The 17,229-nt window shown below is 33.8% G+C and overlaps 1 long non-coding RNA gene across 34 annotated transcripts in view; it reads right to left on the bottom strand.

The window, feature by feature from the left end:
* Nucleotides 1–17,229, bottom strand: part of LOC141446798 (uncharacterized) — a 60,756-nt gene that overhangs the window by 35,739 nt on the left and 7,788 nt on the right. For 24 of the 34 annotated variants that reach the window (XR_012453866.1, XR_012453868.1, XR_012453872.1 and 21 more), the window contains 8 exons: nucleotides 16,219–16,444; nucleotides 15,945–16,082; nucleotides 15,085–15,239; nucleotides 12,327–12,502; nucleotides 9,040–9,183; nucleotides 4,548–4,744; nucleotides 2,623–2,949; nucleotides 1,024–1,151 (listed from right to left, as the gene is read on the bottom strand). This is a non-coding gene — a long non-coding RNA (uncharacterized lncRNA). Of the gene's footprint in view, nucleotides 1–1,023; nucleotides 1,152–2,622; nucleotides 2,950–3,030; nucleotides 3,110–4,547; nucleotides 4,745–5,029; nucleotides 6,828–6,875; nucleotides 9,184–12,326; nucleotides 12,503–12,578; nucleotides 13,898–15,084; nucleotides 15,240–15,944; nucleotides 16,083–16,218; nucleotides 16,445–17,229 lie in introns of those variants that run through there. The other 10 variants (XR_012453864.1, XR_012453861.1, XR_012453867.1 and 7 more) reach the window with 10 other exon arrangements.

Raw genomic sequence — 17,229 nt, 5'->3', positions numbered from 1 at the left:
AGGAGAGGGGGAACAAGAAACTTCAAAGTAACCGGCACACATAATACACAGCATCTTCTTAAAGTATTCAAAAAATAGAGGAGGCTAAGAAATATTAATAGAAGTCTTAATGCATATAATATATTAAAGTCATATATTTAACTACTAATCGCCTGTTATATGATGTCATTTAAACGGTCATTATAACAGACACAGAATTTAGGAAGTATTTTGTTGTATGTTCTTGTCTCTGTGTGCGTGTTATCTCTGGTTATAATTAATTTACGCAGTATTGAGGTCGTAAAGGACATCACCTACCTGTGAAAGAGGTCGATGGGTAGAACCTCCAGTGGGAAGAACTTACCCCGGGAAGGGTGTACTTCTACAGCAATGCTGTTCGCCTGATACGTTTGGCCCTGTGTCCCGCCTATAAGGGCAAACCAGTTCATGACCTTTCTGGGTCACCCCAAACCAACCTCTCTAGCAATTTATTTATACGACCACGAAATATTTCCGTTTGCATTGATTACTGATTTATTAACTTATCAAATATTTTTAAATTGCTAGATTTTTACTTTTTTTTTTTAAAAAAAAAACAATATTACTTTCTCCTACTCCAATTCTCCCAGTTATTTAGTGTCAACTATGTACAATTAGGGAATTCCCAGAAATGGCAAGAGGGAAGCCTAAATACCCATTTCCCCAAAAACTCATCGAAAATCAATTTTTAACCAATAAAGATTCTGGCAAAAAAATTAATTCATTTATAAGTATAATAAATAGTATCGACTGATTTTCAAGACAATCGCGGAAAACTTGACAGAACTCAACCTGCGAGTTCTCGTGCCCAGAAATGATATTTTCTTGACATTCGGACATTTTGTTACACATTTAATATTAATATAATATTCTTATTTAATAAGCGATAGATTCATATTATTCCAGAAGTTCTAAAAACGTTTTCTTTTTCAAAAACCATTTAGATGGAAACACAGACCATTCGCAACTCGAAATTTTCTAGTGATCATAAGAAACTGTTCGTACCTGTGCGACGAGCTAGTCGAGCGGGCGACTAACAAATCGTGAACATGTACATTGTGACACGTAACGCCATGAATTCACTGGTTGTTATCACCGACGGCGTGACACGTTTCAACAGGTTTTCTTGTTTCCTGTAAAATTAAATTCTGGTAGATTTCATTTAAACATCAGCTGGTATAACAAATCTCAAGATAATTATCTGAGTGAAAATTTGAAGTTAACTTCTAGTTTTAAAAATTATAGTTTTAACTTAAACACTTTTAAGTTACTTGAAAACTTTAATATAAAGAACTTTATGCCTTAAAAAAAGTTTCAATAGAAACTTTTATTTTAAAACTTTCGAGTCTGAAAAAGCTACATGGTAAATTATTAAACCCTCGTACCTAGCAACTCTTTTCTAATTATAAAAGATAGAACTATTCTTAAGCCGGGTTCGAATTCAGTTGCCTCTCCTCTTTGCGTAGATTGCAATGAGGAGGATTTCAAACATATAATAATGATATGTCCACGTTATGTGGTAGAAAGGAAACGAATGTTTGACGACATATACAGGTATTTAGATGCACCATTTCAGACATAATATTCTCCACCAACATCTATGTGCTTAAGTCTACAGCAGAGCTAGCAATGAAATATGAATGTATTTAAAAGTTGTAGAATGAATGTAAGAAAATGATTAGAGAAGGATTACTGTGATTTTAATTTCGGTTAAGCTATAAGGATGGCAGGAATATAGAGTACTGCTCCATCCATTAGTTGTAGTTTATGTAAATAGTTGTATATAGTAGAGGGATGAATGTGTGAAGTGAATGTATCTATAAGTAAGAATGGAGAGTGAGTGATATTCTAGTGATAAGATAAGCACCTAGACGGTGCTGGCTGTATACCGGAAGCCAATGCCAAAAAAAGGCAAAAAAAAATTCAGTTGCCTACATTAAAGGCTTTCCTCATTGTATTTTGTATTATAATCACCACTGAGTTTATCAAATTCATTTTTAGATTGAACTGCACATTATGTCTGATGTGATGTATATCAAAAGAATCAATAACCCAAAGTACGCTCAAAAGTTGTAGCCTTTTTTGGTCTACAATGTCAATAACTATCACAATTAAGGAAAAAACATGATTACTTATTAAAACTTTTTAGGACAGCATGGAAACTTTTTAGGACTTTTAAAGAAATGATACTTTAAAGCGACATGTAATTAGAGAACGCAGTTTAAAGAAAATAGTAGCCATTTTGGTGAAAATCCTTAACAAGTAAAAGAATTTCTTTTTGTAAAGTACTACTTCCAACAGAGGAATTCTGACTGCCAATTTAATGCTCCCACAGAGGTTTACGAATGAATACAAAAATAAATACCACTTCTCCTCAAAATAGGTATTTCCGGTAAAAACGGTATTTCGTAAATTTGACCAGCAAGTAAAAATCTTAAACGCCAAAACACTAAAAGCCATCATTTACCAACATCCGCTTCTGAGGTCAGGTTATACGCGGCGAAGTTTTTTTTTTTTTTTTTTAACAAATCCTTGGCACGCACATTTGGACAAGTCTATTCAAAAAGTCATTAACATTTGAATAGACTCGAAGGAAAGATTTACCTGGGAGGCTGAGAAGTGCGCGCGCACACAGTCGGAGTGTACGGTTCGCTTTGTGAATGCCGCCTCTACTCCAAACTCTCTTAACAAGATATATTACTTTTGTTATGTAAATATAAGGCCTTGCTTCTCTCTCTCTATATATATAAGGCTCCGTCTCTCTAAGGGTCACTCTTTTTTCTTTTCTTTTTTTAAGATCCGATTTTAGACAATGCGCATGTGATTTTGTAAAAGGATTGATCTTTTTTGTTTGTTACGTGCGTTTGTGAATAACTTTGCAATTATGATCAGGCACAGCATTTGGATGCTGACTGTGTCGGCTCATTTGGTCTGAAACAAAACAAAAACTAGTTTAAAATAACAACGCGACTTTCTCCCAAGAGGATGTATAAATCTTAAAATGTGAACAACCCATGTGCTGAAATGCAGTGTTTACTCCGTCAGTAGTTGCACTTCAAGAAGTCTATGGTCGACTGAATGGGCTCCAGGCCTTGTTGGAGTAATGCTGTAATGAAATTAGACAAGGGGCTAACATGGAACTTATCTGGCTTGAGGTCTAAAATCTTTTTGGTGCAAGGTCCAATTTTTGATTTATTTCTTTTATGATTTTCACGAAGAAAAAGCCAATCGAAATGTTGGCTAGAATAACAATATAGCTTTAAACATCTATCTCATACCATGATAGTACACTTAAGTGCTTAAACCTCGAATGACTTCTTGGGCACATTCTTATTATAACTAACGCCAGCTGCTCCAATCAGGACTTTATTAAAAGAATAAGAAAAACTAAATATCCATCAAAGTGACGTCAAGATGGAAAATGTAGAAGCACCTGCCAGTGCTCGTCAGTGCATTATTGGGCTACCTAACAAAGCGTGGGCGTTACCTACCGATCTGTTGTGAGGAGGTACCTTGAACCTACCGTTTATGCATAGCATAGCTAAGGGTCACCCCTCGGGGTGCACAACACAAAAAGGGGTTTCCCTTTACTGTAGATTACTGTAGTTCTATTAGGGTGTACAAGTTCTATAATGATCTAAGTACAAGAGGGGGGGGGGGGGAAAGGACCGATCTTTTGGCCAGACTGCGGTGTAATTGGGTAGCGTGGTTTCACCTGTACTTCTTGGCATTAGCATTCTCAGTCAACCATAAAGTAGTCGGAGGTTGTAGAAAAAAAAACATAGATATGAGGATAATTGTGGGATGATCGATTAGATAAGCAAGGAATTCTGGGAGCAAAACAATTTTTTTCTTTTGAGAGGGTTGAATATTTAAAAAATATTTATTTTGGGTGTGGAATTCATCTGTATAAAGACCAATATAATGAACTTACGATGTTGTATAAGGATCTAGGACGGCATTAAGTCAGAGTAAACGGTGTAAATCTTGATTTAATGCACTAATCCGCGGTATAATAGCTTAGTAAGCCTAGCGAATCCAGACCACAGTTATTCAAACAGAGCTAGATGCAATAAATTTTAGTTGCAGAGATTTTGACTGAAGGGTAATCGATTCCAGGGTCCCAGCCTAGTCTCAAGGCCATCATTTCCTACAAAGTTAATTAAAAGTAGTTAGAAACTGCTTAGACGGACCGACTGATGAGTATTGGTACATATTGTCTGGGCTCCCTGGGCATTCAGGACAAAAAAGCGTAATTAAACGGGAGTCAGCTTGGCCCGGGCTATTCCTAAGGAACCCTTTAGGGACCTGAGCTAATTTCAGCGAGCAGCATTGACCCACAAATAGTTGTAGTAATGATGGGTGAAATCTTAGGCCAGTAATGGCCAAAAAAATTAATTATTAGCTATATCGCGCATTAAGCCAAGAAGATCAGGAGGCAATCTGGACAATAGTAGAAGTCCTACTTCAGCCTGAGTAAATTCTTTTCAGGAAGAAAAAGTAATCGTTCTAAACATAATTAGCATTACCTGTCAGTGCGAAGGACGAGAATGGCTGGAAGTTCAGCATTTTGGAGGAGAAAAACTGGTACTTTCAAGCTTCAACAGGAGTTCCTTTCCAGAATTGATCAGACAGGACCCGGGAGGATGCTCCAACTAGAAGATGACGTAACAGATCCTCTTGGCCGCAATGGCTACAATGACTGACAAATCCCACGGAATCTAAACTAAATTTATGCCGAATTTTAATTTTCAGAATTCAAAAATTAGATTTAGAATGAAGAAACAGATGGATTTACCTTCACATACAAATATAAGAAAGTTAAGTCATTAATAACAAGGCAGACTTAATGTAGGATATATATTAATACATTACAATTCCATATTATAAAGCATATTAAAGGAAAAAAAAAATAATTTTTCACTATTTTCGAGAGACGCGGTTCACCATGTGATTTCCTTGTAGTTGTTCACGTACATAAATTAGAAAAACTAATTTCTTCTGAACTCACCGACACTTTCGATGGAAACAGAATATAGAAAACTTGAAACGAGCGCTTTTAGTGATAGAAAGTATCAATTCGAGTCAGATTCATGTCACGTACCCAATGACATTTCAGCAATCAGTGTGCACCTTTATCAGTGTACTACAAGAGTTGTGCTAGCTAGCCAGCCGAACGTTTTACTCTCTATAAGAAAATAAACGTTCACGTCAATAGATGACATAAAATCTATTTATTTAGCATTATCACACTTAGAAAAAGTTAGGTAATTTGTTGTTCAAACCAACAAGGTGCGGCTAAATCAGTTGAGTAATCCTTATCGAAAAAAAACCCCTGACGTTATCCACTATAGGAAGCGTTACATATTATAAAATAAAGAGATATCATCACATGTAGAAATTAGTTAATCTATAAGAGTATACACAAATTAAAATTATCTCTTTGGCCGGCTCATCAAAACCATCGATTAATTATATAATCTGAAGTATGTATACACACACATACACATACACGTGGTAATCATATCAGTTTAAAAGTAGCGCGTGACAATACTTCAAATTTTCGACACGTGTTATTTTGAAGTACTACGTATTTGGGTGGCTATAAAAAGCTTTTAAATAGCCTTTCATAAAATGATTTAAATTTACCCAAAAAAAACTTTCCAGCGTTACCCTTATAGTTTTTTGATTTGAATTAATCGATCAATCCTCCAGTATGGTGATGTCAAATTTTCAAAATTAAACTTTTAAAATGGTAAAAAATGAGAACGCCTGAAAAAATGTAATCTGAAGTATGTATACACATACATACACGTGGTAATCATATCAATTTAGAAGTAGTACGTGACAACAACTTTTATTTGAAACAGTTTTCCGGGAAAATTCGCTTAAGAGTGCTTCTGGTTGAAAGTAGTCTCTAAAGTTCCATTTCAGTATAAGTGTATGGATGTATCAGTTATTAAATATTCTAAATAAATAAATATGTGATTAAAGTTCCAAATTTTGGCTATCTGGTAGTATTACTAATCAAACATTTTAATTTTGATCGATTTATTTTTCGACAAAATTTTTTTCTTTAAAGGTGAACCCGAATAATATTAAAGTGAACTTCATTTTAGAACAATTTGAAAATTTTACGAAAATTTAATTACATGAATTGCGATATTAAGGATAGCTAAGAAATGGGTTCCACACTAAATTTTTATAAATTATGTTAATATATAATTTTTTGGCATTTCAATTTTAAATCAGGAAGATTTAAAATTTGGTTATTGACTTGATTCGATATAAAAAAAAAAAAAACCTGCTCACCAAATTGATATTGATGGATTATGAAAATGTCACAGTTTTTCTATTTTGCATTGATTATAAATATTAATAACAATATTAACACTTTAGTCGTCTCATTAAATTACAATAATTATTGTGTATGAGATTTCTTGTTAATATTGAAGGGGGAGGCAGAGAAATTATTGAATATATCAAAAGATTGGACCAGTAAATAAAAATGCCTTGTGGCCAGTCCTAGGACGGGACAGCAGACTGTCTGTCCTAAAAATACCGTGTAGGTGTAGTTTAATGACAGTGTCCACGCGCTCCACTTCTAGGCCCTGGAGATAAACTTCTCCTTTTTTGGGGATAGCCGTATGTAATAAATAAAAAAAAAAAAAGGAAAAAAAAAAATCATCTCCAACATTTGACAGATGTTACAAAACTGCCCACGCAAACCCACATTTGATAACTAAATACCTAAGGTTTTTTTTTTTTTTTTTTTTTTTTTTTTTTTTTTTTTTTTTTTTTTTGTGAGCGACTTTCTCTAACTTAATTTAACTATCTAGAATCTTATTGCGCTAAACTGATTGATTATTGGATTGAAAATTATCCATATTGACGTAAAATTCCTCTGCGGATGTCGCCAGAACCCTTCTGATGCTTGTTCTCTGAAAAACGAAAAAAGAAAGAGAAGTTAAAGTATTTAAAAACTTTCCTTAAAAATGGGATCTTGAAGAAATAAAAAAAGTAATCAACTGGGAGAATAGGATGAAAAATTAATTGCCATTTCAGTCGTGATACATTTATTCTGCCGAGCTTACGACCCTAGGGACTAGGTCCATCTTCAGGGCTAGTTTACAAAGTAATATTTTTACATTACAGGGTTGGCGAGTCTTCTGTCTTGTCTGTTCATGGACTCAAGACAGTTCATGAACAGACAAGACTGAAGACACGCCAACCCTGTAATGTAAAATACAGAAATGATATACATATCTAAGACAGAAAACAGTTTAAATTTCAAAACAGACACGAACAATTTAAACAACATATACGCAAACTTACTACAAAATACTTGACAATTGGCAACAATGACTTCCACACAACCTAACACGTATTACACATAGACCGATCACACTCAGTCCATGAACAGACAAGACTGAAGACACGCCAAGTATTACTTTCTAAACTAGGTAAATAATTTTTGTAAATTTCGTTTTATTATACATATTCATTTCAATAGAATCATTGTTAACAAACTGTAAATATGTTCCACAGCCCTGAAGATGACCCTAGTCCCTAGGTCGGAAAGCTCGGCATAATAAATGTATCACTACTGAAATGGCAATTATTTTTTCATCCTATTAAAACTATGAATCAGTCACCAAAAACAATGAACAACAAGTAAAATATTACTTTGTAAACTAGCCCTGAAGATGGACTTAGTCCCTAGGGTCGTAAGCTGGGCAGAATAAATGTATCACGACTGAAATGGCAATTAATTTTTCATCCTATTAAAACTATGAATCAGTCACCAAAAACAATGAACAACAAGTAAAATATTACTTTGTAAACTAGCCCTGAAGATGGACTTAGTCCCTAGGGTCGAAAGCTCGGCAGAATAAATGTATCACGACTGAAATGGCAATTATTTTTTCATCCTATTAAAACTATGAATCAGTCACCAAAAACAATGAACAACAAGTAAAATATTACTTTGTAAACTAGCCCTGAAGATGGACTTAGTCCCTAGGGTCGAAAGCTCGGCAGAATAAATGTATCACGACTGAAATGGCAATTATTTTTTCATCCTATTAAAACTATGAATCAGTCACCAAAAACAATGAACAACAAGTAAAATATTACTTTGTAAACTAGCCCTGAAGATGGACTTAGTCCCTAGGGTCGAAAGCTCGGCAGAATAAATGTATCACTACTGAAATGGCAATTATTTTTTCATCCTATTAAAACTATGAATCAGTCACCAAAAACAATGAACAACAAGTAAAATATTACTTTGTAAACTAGCCCTGAAGATGGACTTAGTCCCTAGGGTCGAAAGCTCGGCAGAATAAATGTATCACTACTGAAATGGCAATTATTTTTTCATCCTATTAAAACTATGAATCAGTCACCAAAAACAATGAACAACAAGTAAAATATTACTTTGTAAACTAGCCCTGAAGATGGACTTAGTCCCTAGGGTCGAAAGCTCGGCAGAATAAATGTATCACTACTGAAATGGCAATTATTTTTTCATCCTATTAAAACTATGAATCAGTCACCAAAAACAATGAACAACAAGTAAAATATTACTTTGTAAACTAGCCCTGAAGATGGACTTAGTCCCTAGGGTCGAAAGCTCGGCAGAATAAATGTATCACGACTGAAATGGCAATTATTTTTTCATCCTATTGAAACTATGAATCAGTCACTAAAAATAATGAACAGCAACTGGGAGAATATTGTCCGCTTAAACTTAAACATGGTATTTTTTTTTTTTTTTTAAACCAATTCCGCCAAGTCGTATCAACTTTGAACCCTTTTGGTTCGATCTCTAAAAATACTTGCTGTATTTTTTGAGATAGTTTTAGGTAGGATGTCAGCTCGGGCTCAGGAACAGAGATCTGGCACAAGAAATTCTCAGTCACTGAAATCCTTAAACTTTTCGCTTAAACTTAAACACAATATATGAAAATATAAGGATCTCTTTCTACGTGCATGGTGGGTCTCATTGTACTCATATCTTACCGATAGTTAATGAATCATAACTGAGCTGTAGCGATCATGTATCAAAACTATTTCAGCGTATTCCGTCGATCCCACTGCTGAAGTTGCTATAGACCTCCTTCTAATGCAACGTTTCTCCTGTTACGGGCATTTTCCATTCATGAACTGGAATAAAATTGGTTATGTTAATGTCATACAAAATAGCGGAAAACTCCTAAAAGCTATATATACTGAAATGTTTTACTATAAAACTTGAATCTGGAAATGAGATTAATTTCATTCCACCATTAAAAAAATCCCTCATAACGTTTCTTGGAAACATGTTACGACTAGAAAAATAAACCTTCGGAAAAAACTTCCCGTAAAACAAATTTACTTCAAATTTGGAGTTTTTACTAAATATTTAATAGCTATTAATATTATCTATGTAGGGGGATGAGATCATACATAATTGTAGAGAAATCACTTTTTTGAAGGAACCCTACTCCAACCTCTTCTTCAAAAATCTACGTTTTCTGAGAAAACGCTTGTATTTAGCTGATTTAAAACCAGACTGCGCTATCTTCTTGGAGACAACCCGGTTCGGTCCATTAGTGTAGAAAGATTTGTAACAGGCTACTAAGGAGGGAAAATCTCTCAAATTGTATTACATAGAACACATTCTGGTTCTTAACCCAGAATTTTCTATTTTTAGTTATGCCATATACTTCACATTCAGACGGATACAGAGTTACACACATCAATTTGTATTCTGCTCATAACTTGACAATATCAAAATCCTGTATGATTTTAATACTTCCACTTTCGAGAGGGTTTAAGAAATGAAAAAATTAATATCCTTATAATAATGAATACGGTGTAATCAATATAATTAAAAAAATATTCGAAAATAAAATAAAAAACTGAGTTCCAGCAAGTATTTAAAATTTCTTTTAAAAAATATCTTAAAAAAGTGGAACAACGTTAGACTTGGAACTCCTACGTTGGTTCGTATAATTTTTTGCGTAGGAAACTGAACGGTTGTAGGAAGTTACACGTTTTTTCCCCCGGCTGACCGGTAGAGCTTGACGCCTTCAGGGAGAAATACAACCTAGAAGTGTTACGTGTGGGTACTGCCTCTTAAGGAAGCTTGTTTGCTCCTTAAGACCTTCAGTGTACCATGGTGTACCTTCAGAGATACCATGGTAATGCTAAGAAACCTTGACCTGTTACTGTGATATACTATCCGCTTCCGATTCTTGAAGATCCTCTAATGGTGAGTACGTAATGGTAATCGATCACTTCATCAATAACACTCGGCCAAATATAGACTGGCAGAGGTCGAAAGTATTTCAATACTAGATTAGAGAAAAAATCAATTATCGATCGTATTAAACTTTCGATTTGGAATTTCCATCAGATATATCAGTTTTGTGGAACCCTTAATCCAAAAAAATAGTGGTTTATGATGAGCTTGACTGAAAACCGCAGTAACTCGGAGTAAGTCCGAAAGAACCACTACAGAACCCGACTTTACGTTTCTGAACAAAATCAGCCAACAAAAAAACAGCTTTTACGATTTTCTTTCAACTTATCACACTTATAGGAACACGCGAATAAGGGCAGTCATTGACGAAGTGTGTGAGTGGACGTTCCTCTAAAGTGCTATTTTAGTACAATCTATTATCTTTTCTCTAATAAGGATCAAATAAGTGACTAAAATTCTAAATTTTAAGAAAATTGTCAGGAAAAGTAAGTTTCATGTAGTTTTTGGTGAAAGTATACATGTAGTTTTTTCAGGCAAGCTTAACGTCCAACTACCAATTATGTTAGGTGTCGTGGACGGAGGCGACAAGCAAACATACTTTACTGTAAATTTCTCATATTAACCATTAAATAAAATCCAAGGCCTAAGAGACCGGGAATCGAACCCAGTACCACAATACAAAATAGCTGCACAGGTCTCGCCTCTAACCGCTCGGCTACCGTGACACCTACCAATGTAATATTGAAGTGAACTTTTTTTTTAGTGCAAATGGTAAGTTTCAAGTAAATTTAAGTACCTCTATTGCAATAAAAGTAAGTCATGCGAGTGTACACTATTTCTAACATTTGCAGCAGATATAACTGTCTTGAAAACGAGAGCTTTCAATGTGGAGATCTTCCGTCTGATTATATCTGGGAAACGGTTTTAATACACTTTTTTTTTTTGAAGGGTTGAGAATGTTGCAACTTAAGACATTCTAAGAGATACACTGGAACAGTGTGTTCCATTTCTGTCGAATTTTGAGGGAGGATGTTACGACAGATTTTGGCCTAAATCTCAGAACACCAATTCCTAAAGTTTCCTACAAAAACTACTCTTTCTTTAACTACCTAGTATTTGAGAAGTAATTAAACAAATAAATATTAAAAACATTTTTTAGAATTCAGGGAAATTTTAGTAGGAGTTGGAGATAGTAAACAATGACATCTAAAGGAAGTGCCACTATAGGAGAGTATACCATCAGCTGAGTTGGAATAAATCACATATATCCGGTCAATCATTACAGAGCTTGTTAGATAGAAAGTGAGTTAATATATTTCGGTATAAGCAACTGGTTTCTAAAGAGCTTGCGTCTTGGAAACAGAAAAACAAAACAAAATATACCTGAGAGCTTAAGGAGAGATAAGAGAAGAGAAGAAGAACGAGACCTAGTGGAATGAACAATAAAAATGAGAATGGAAATAAGGAGAAAGGTAGATTGGAAGAAGCGAACAGGGACGACTGCAGGAAGAGGAAGACAGTAGAGAAGAGACGACTCAGTGGGAGATAGTCACGCACTCTCATGGACACAGACACAGGGCATAGTGACGGACAGACATACCACCTACACAGGGGCCTAAATCGTTGTATTAGTGGAGAGAGTCCTTGAGACAGCTCTACAGCACAGCATAGCACCTGTTCAATACTGTGTACCTTACCAGAATGGCTGTCTGCTGGCGGACGAGCAGTCCACTCTCTTCAATATCCGATCATTCATTAATAATAACATACTTTATTTACATTCACTATCATAGCCTAGGTTCATATAAATAGGTGGTTATATTATCTGGCTATACTGTTATATAGTAAACTTCTGAATAGAGCACATCTGAATAGAATTTGGGAATACATTTCAACTAGACATGTTTCTTGCAAATCATAACCCACAAAATGTCAAGAACTACTCAGTATTGGTGAGTAATTAGTAAGAAAATAAAACTAGTTGCAAGTTGCATTGTAACAGTTGCATGAATCTGTTACTTTTATTGTATTACTATCGTTATATTGAAAAGTTAATTATTACTTGCAATAGAAGGAAAAGAAGACAAAATAAGGTCAAATCTGGAGTTTTTCAACAGTACGATCTTTCCTTTCTCTTGTTCTGACAAGAGAATAAATTTAATGTAAAATATATGCTTGATATTGATCACAAAATTCCGGAATATCTGGTCGAACGTTCAGCAATGTAACTCTCATTTCCTGCAATAAGTTTCACATTATTATTATTTTTTTTTTAAAGATGACTTATCTCTAAATAATCTAATTTAAAAGCAACCTATATTTAAACAAGGGCAACCTATAATGAAAAGTGTGACCAAAGTTCCCAATTTGAGGAAATCCTGTTGATTGAAAATGTTTAGGAGTCATTTCCCAGAAAGAATTATACAAAGAGATATTTCCGGTTGGTAACGAGCAGTTTTCGAGGAAATCCTAAAAAAAACAAAAAAACAAAAAACTGGAAAACCAAAGCAGAAGAGTGGTAGTTTCGACCAAACGATTTAGTACACCTTATTGTGGCGTTTCCGTTTGTAAAAACCACTTTTTCGTACTTACGAAGATCTCAAAATGGATATTCACGGAGAAGACTCGAAATCGAAAATCTCACAATTACAAAATCTCTTACTACAAGCTGTGTAAGAAACGATTGCAATAACTTTAATAGAAAATTAGTAGCCAACGTTTAGCAGTGTTGCTAGTAGAGAGGTAAGAGGCAATAAAATGATCGTATACTCAAACATATGAAGAACAATAATAAATACAATTAATTAGTTTTGTAAAAATAAGTAAAATATATAAAAGAAGTGCCGAGGAAGGAACAAACTAGCAGAGAGACATGGCTGCCTGTATTCAAGTAATGTACCACAGGAAGAAGTTGTGTTACAGATGTACAAGAAGCTCACTAAATAGGCGATAAAGTTGGAGGTTAGTTCGGTGGCCAGACTGCCTGCAATAAAACAACACTGGCTCTTTAAGGAGTAGTACTCAGTGGGTCGCCCGGGGTAGGGGGAGGGGAAGGAATTTAAGAGAAGAACTTTATATGGTCCGTGTCCATGAACATTACTTGGACGGCAGGCCAGTCCCCACCGCTGGGCGAACTCAGGGACCAGCACACGTCTCGGCGTCCGTGAACAGCGCGCGCCTTCTGCCGGTCGTTTACAAAAGCTAATGCCGCCCCTCCCCAGTACCCTCGACTTCCAAATAATGGCCAGTAGAAACTTGGAAACCGGTTCCTGGAGTCAGCTCCACAATAATTCTTGTCACACACACACACACACACACATAATTTACTGGCACGTGCACATCACAGCCATACGTCTCCACAGTACTTTTGCGTTTGTAGTTGTTGACGTTACCATCAGGACATCCCTCACCCCTCAAAGTAATGGGCTGTCACTGTCCACAAACTGACAGAACTAACTTCTGAACTTGTTTTATTTTAAGAGGGGATTCCCTTAAAGACACTTGGAGCGGTCATGATAAAGAATTGAATTGGCTCTTTTTCATGACAGGAAAAACCATAGATAATCTGATGAGAACCGATTTTCTATAAACGCAGTTTCAATAATTCGATTTATTCAACAAATAATAGTAAAAAGAGAAATTTTGCAAAATACATTAATGTAAAAGTAATAAATAATTTAATTAAAGAATTGTAATTCACGATTCCTCAGAACCACACTAGAATCAAAATTCTTTAATAAAATGTCGAATAAAAATAGTAAGCTAATATAAGACTTGCTCAAAATCAACGTAACTCTTTGGCGATTCTAGAAAATAACAGAATATTCGAAAAATAGACTGATATTTCTCCATTTTGAACTTAGGAACATTCTACACGCATACATATTATACGAGAGTACGAAACTGCAATGTGCTAAAACTGCACTTTATAAAAGAGCTCTATATCCCATCCAACGAAGACGTTAAGGGAATATTCTAGGGTAAATGTTTTAAATAGTTATAAAAATACACGTTTGTCCCTAGAAAAACTAAGTTTAAAGACAATCGTTATTGCCATTTTCGAGAAAAACCCACAGAATTTAAAAATATGTATTCTTAAAGATGCATTTCTCATAATACATAGTAAAAATCCTGAAGTTTGACCGTTAACAGCCGAACCCTTGCTGTACCTGAGACATTCCGGAAAGATTGAGTATTTAAGAGATACGAGAGTGAAATAATCCTTATCTAGAAGTCTCTATTTTTAATTTGGAAGGACTTTTTTTTCAGAATATTTGTGAAACTGGTGAGTTGGCTACAGGGAGTGGTTGTTCTTATCTGTGAACTCCTACTTTCCTTAGAGAATGACCTGGTGGAGCTTTGAGAGTGGTCTGACCTGGCATCAGTGTGATCGATTTAGAGTAAAGAATAATTCAACAACTCCCTCACGTACAGTAAGTTAGTTGGTAATAACGCTACCGAAGCTTTTTTTATTTTCTCTAAACACTCCACGATTTTTCTCTGATAAATGTAAAGGATGATCGCCTGAAATCGTAAGAATTACAAAAAGCAACTACTAAAATTACTAATTTTAAATTTCTACTTTAAATTAAACCTGCTTAATGATTTGGTAAGAAAAGAAACCATGAATGAAAAATTAGGACTGAATGGCAAGCTACATCATTCAAAACTAAACTGAATGAAGAACCAACATTGAATGGGGAAGACTAGATCAATATATTGACAGTAGCAACAGTTGGGTTAGCTTTACTTCTTAAACAACAAGAAAAAGCAACAGGTCCTATCAGAAGGTTAAAAGTAATCATGCAAAACATACTTACTTATAAACTTATAACTCGTAACTCAATCAATGTTCCTATGTTTGCTCCAAACTTTTAATTTTTAAGATAATTATGAAGATTTTTTTGATTAAAAAATCAATGTAGCTCGCTACATTTTTTCGAAAACTGTTAATAACAGTTTCGGTTTATTAACTCTGAAAAATAAATAAAAATTAATGTTGTTTCTCAAAAACTAAATTCCTATAATGTGAACGCACATCTTTCTAATTTTATGTGTTAATCAATTAATTTGAAAAAGGTTACATTAGTGTTAACTGGCAGATACAAGCGGTTTCTGTTTTGTTAGTTCAACATTGCACGCATGCGCGATCTAGTGATCGTTAAAATTTGAATATTTTTCTATAAACATGTTCAATGTCCATTTTTTTATATAACTATGAATATATTTCTAAATAATAATATTAAAATTAAAGAACAAATAATTGATTATTAAACATTTTGATACGCTAGACGGGCGACATGGAATGAAACTAGCTTGAAAAATGCCCTTTAACGCCTTTACTTTATGCAAGATTGAAGATGTTGTTGAGTGCAAAATAAAAGAGACACAGTTTCTTAAGTTCTTGGAATTTCAAGTTCAACTTTCTGAAATTTCTCAAGAACCATGGTCATGCCTCCTACACAAGGCTAATGCGGACCCAAGGAAAGGTCAGTATTGGTTGGTCGTAGTCAATTCTACCAAAAATGGCCAGAAACAATTTCAATGAATACTACCACAGCACAGAAAACTATTAAGCATTACAAATGGCTTACCCAAGAAATGGAATCAACTATATACACCAACTCACTTTATGCGCATTCAAACATTTTCGTAAAGAAAAGAATATTAAACACGTTACCTCGTCGTCTTCCAGTCTGACAGAAAGTCTTTCTACAAACCATTTAGCTCATTGTTAGTAATACATTGTGTTTCAATGTATTGCAGTCGGCCTCCTTAGACTTATTAGCCATCTCTTTTCCTTTTTTGAAATCAGAACCTAACAACTCAACTACTTATTAATAAAACCACAGTATGAAAAGCAATAGGATACGTTTAATAATTTTTCGTAAATAAAAAACAAATGAAATCTAAAAAATGAATAGATTTAGAAAAATGAATAAATGTCTACATACCTTACTTTACTTTAAGTTTACATAAATTCTTTTCACTGCGTACATTTATTTTGAAAAGATCATTTTATCATGTCTTTTTTTACATAAAAAAACAATATTTTTACCATAATTAGGAAAACATAAAATAAAATTGAATTAAATTGATTTTAACTTGGGCACTAACTGCAAGCACAGAATCAAATGGCTTCCTTTAAAAGAATATACATATCCTGAAAAACACAAGGAACTGGAAAAAATAATAAATATTATTTTCAAAATGAAAAGAAATTAAAGTAAAATATAATGAAAATAATTTTGTAAAAAATATTTTCATAATTTCAGAAAATTATTTTTTAAAAAAGTTACAAATTAAATTTTTAATTAATATAATAATGTTTTTAAATATTGTTATTTAACTTAATTTCAAGCACATTTTTTCTAAATTAATAATAACTATTTAACTATTAATAATTAACTATTTAATATAAATTAATGTTTGGGGCTCTCCAGTTCTGACGTCACTAATTGCTTAGTTAGTTCCTGGTTTCTTCCTGTATAATTTGAATTTATCACGTAAGTACTATTAAATTGAAATATAAGTAGGATAAATTTAAGATATATTATATGATTTGCATTTGAATTTAGTAATTAATAAATGGAGATAAAATTTACATAAAATTCATTACACTGCCCGAATGGATGACTTGAAAATTGGCAATTTTAATCTGGGGCACAGGATTTCTAAAGGCAATATGGCGATGAGACTAAATTCATCACTTAAAAGAAATCTTTCTTCTTTTAATCAATTGAATAAACTTGTTTTAATAGTTCTTTAATACAAGATTTATCATTAAAATCCTTTTTTATTATTTAATGGAGTATTGCTGAACTATATTTCTGTGATTTAGGTAATAATAAGCAGCAGTTAGCTGGTTTCCAATGCTATTTGATCAGTAATATAACTTTTAAATTCTGCAGTAGAAAATTTTAGCTACTTTGAGGTTAAGAAACGAAGTATTTTAACAATTTTCT

This window comes from Rhodnius prolixus, unplaced genomic scaffold (genome assembly GCF_049639745.1).
Source record: "Rhodnius prolixus isolate KJV_2025 unplaced genomic scaffold, Rpr scaffold_7, whole genome shotgun sequence".
Taxonomy (NCBI): Eukaryota; Metazoa; Arthropoda; class Insecta; order Hemiptera; family Reduviidae; genus Rhodnius; species Rhodnius prolixus.
This window is presented reverse-complemented; position numbering and strand designations above follow the sequence as displayed.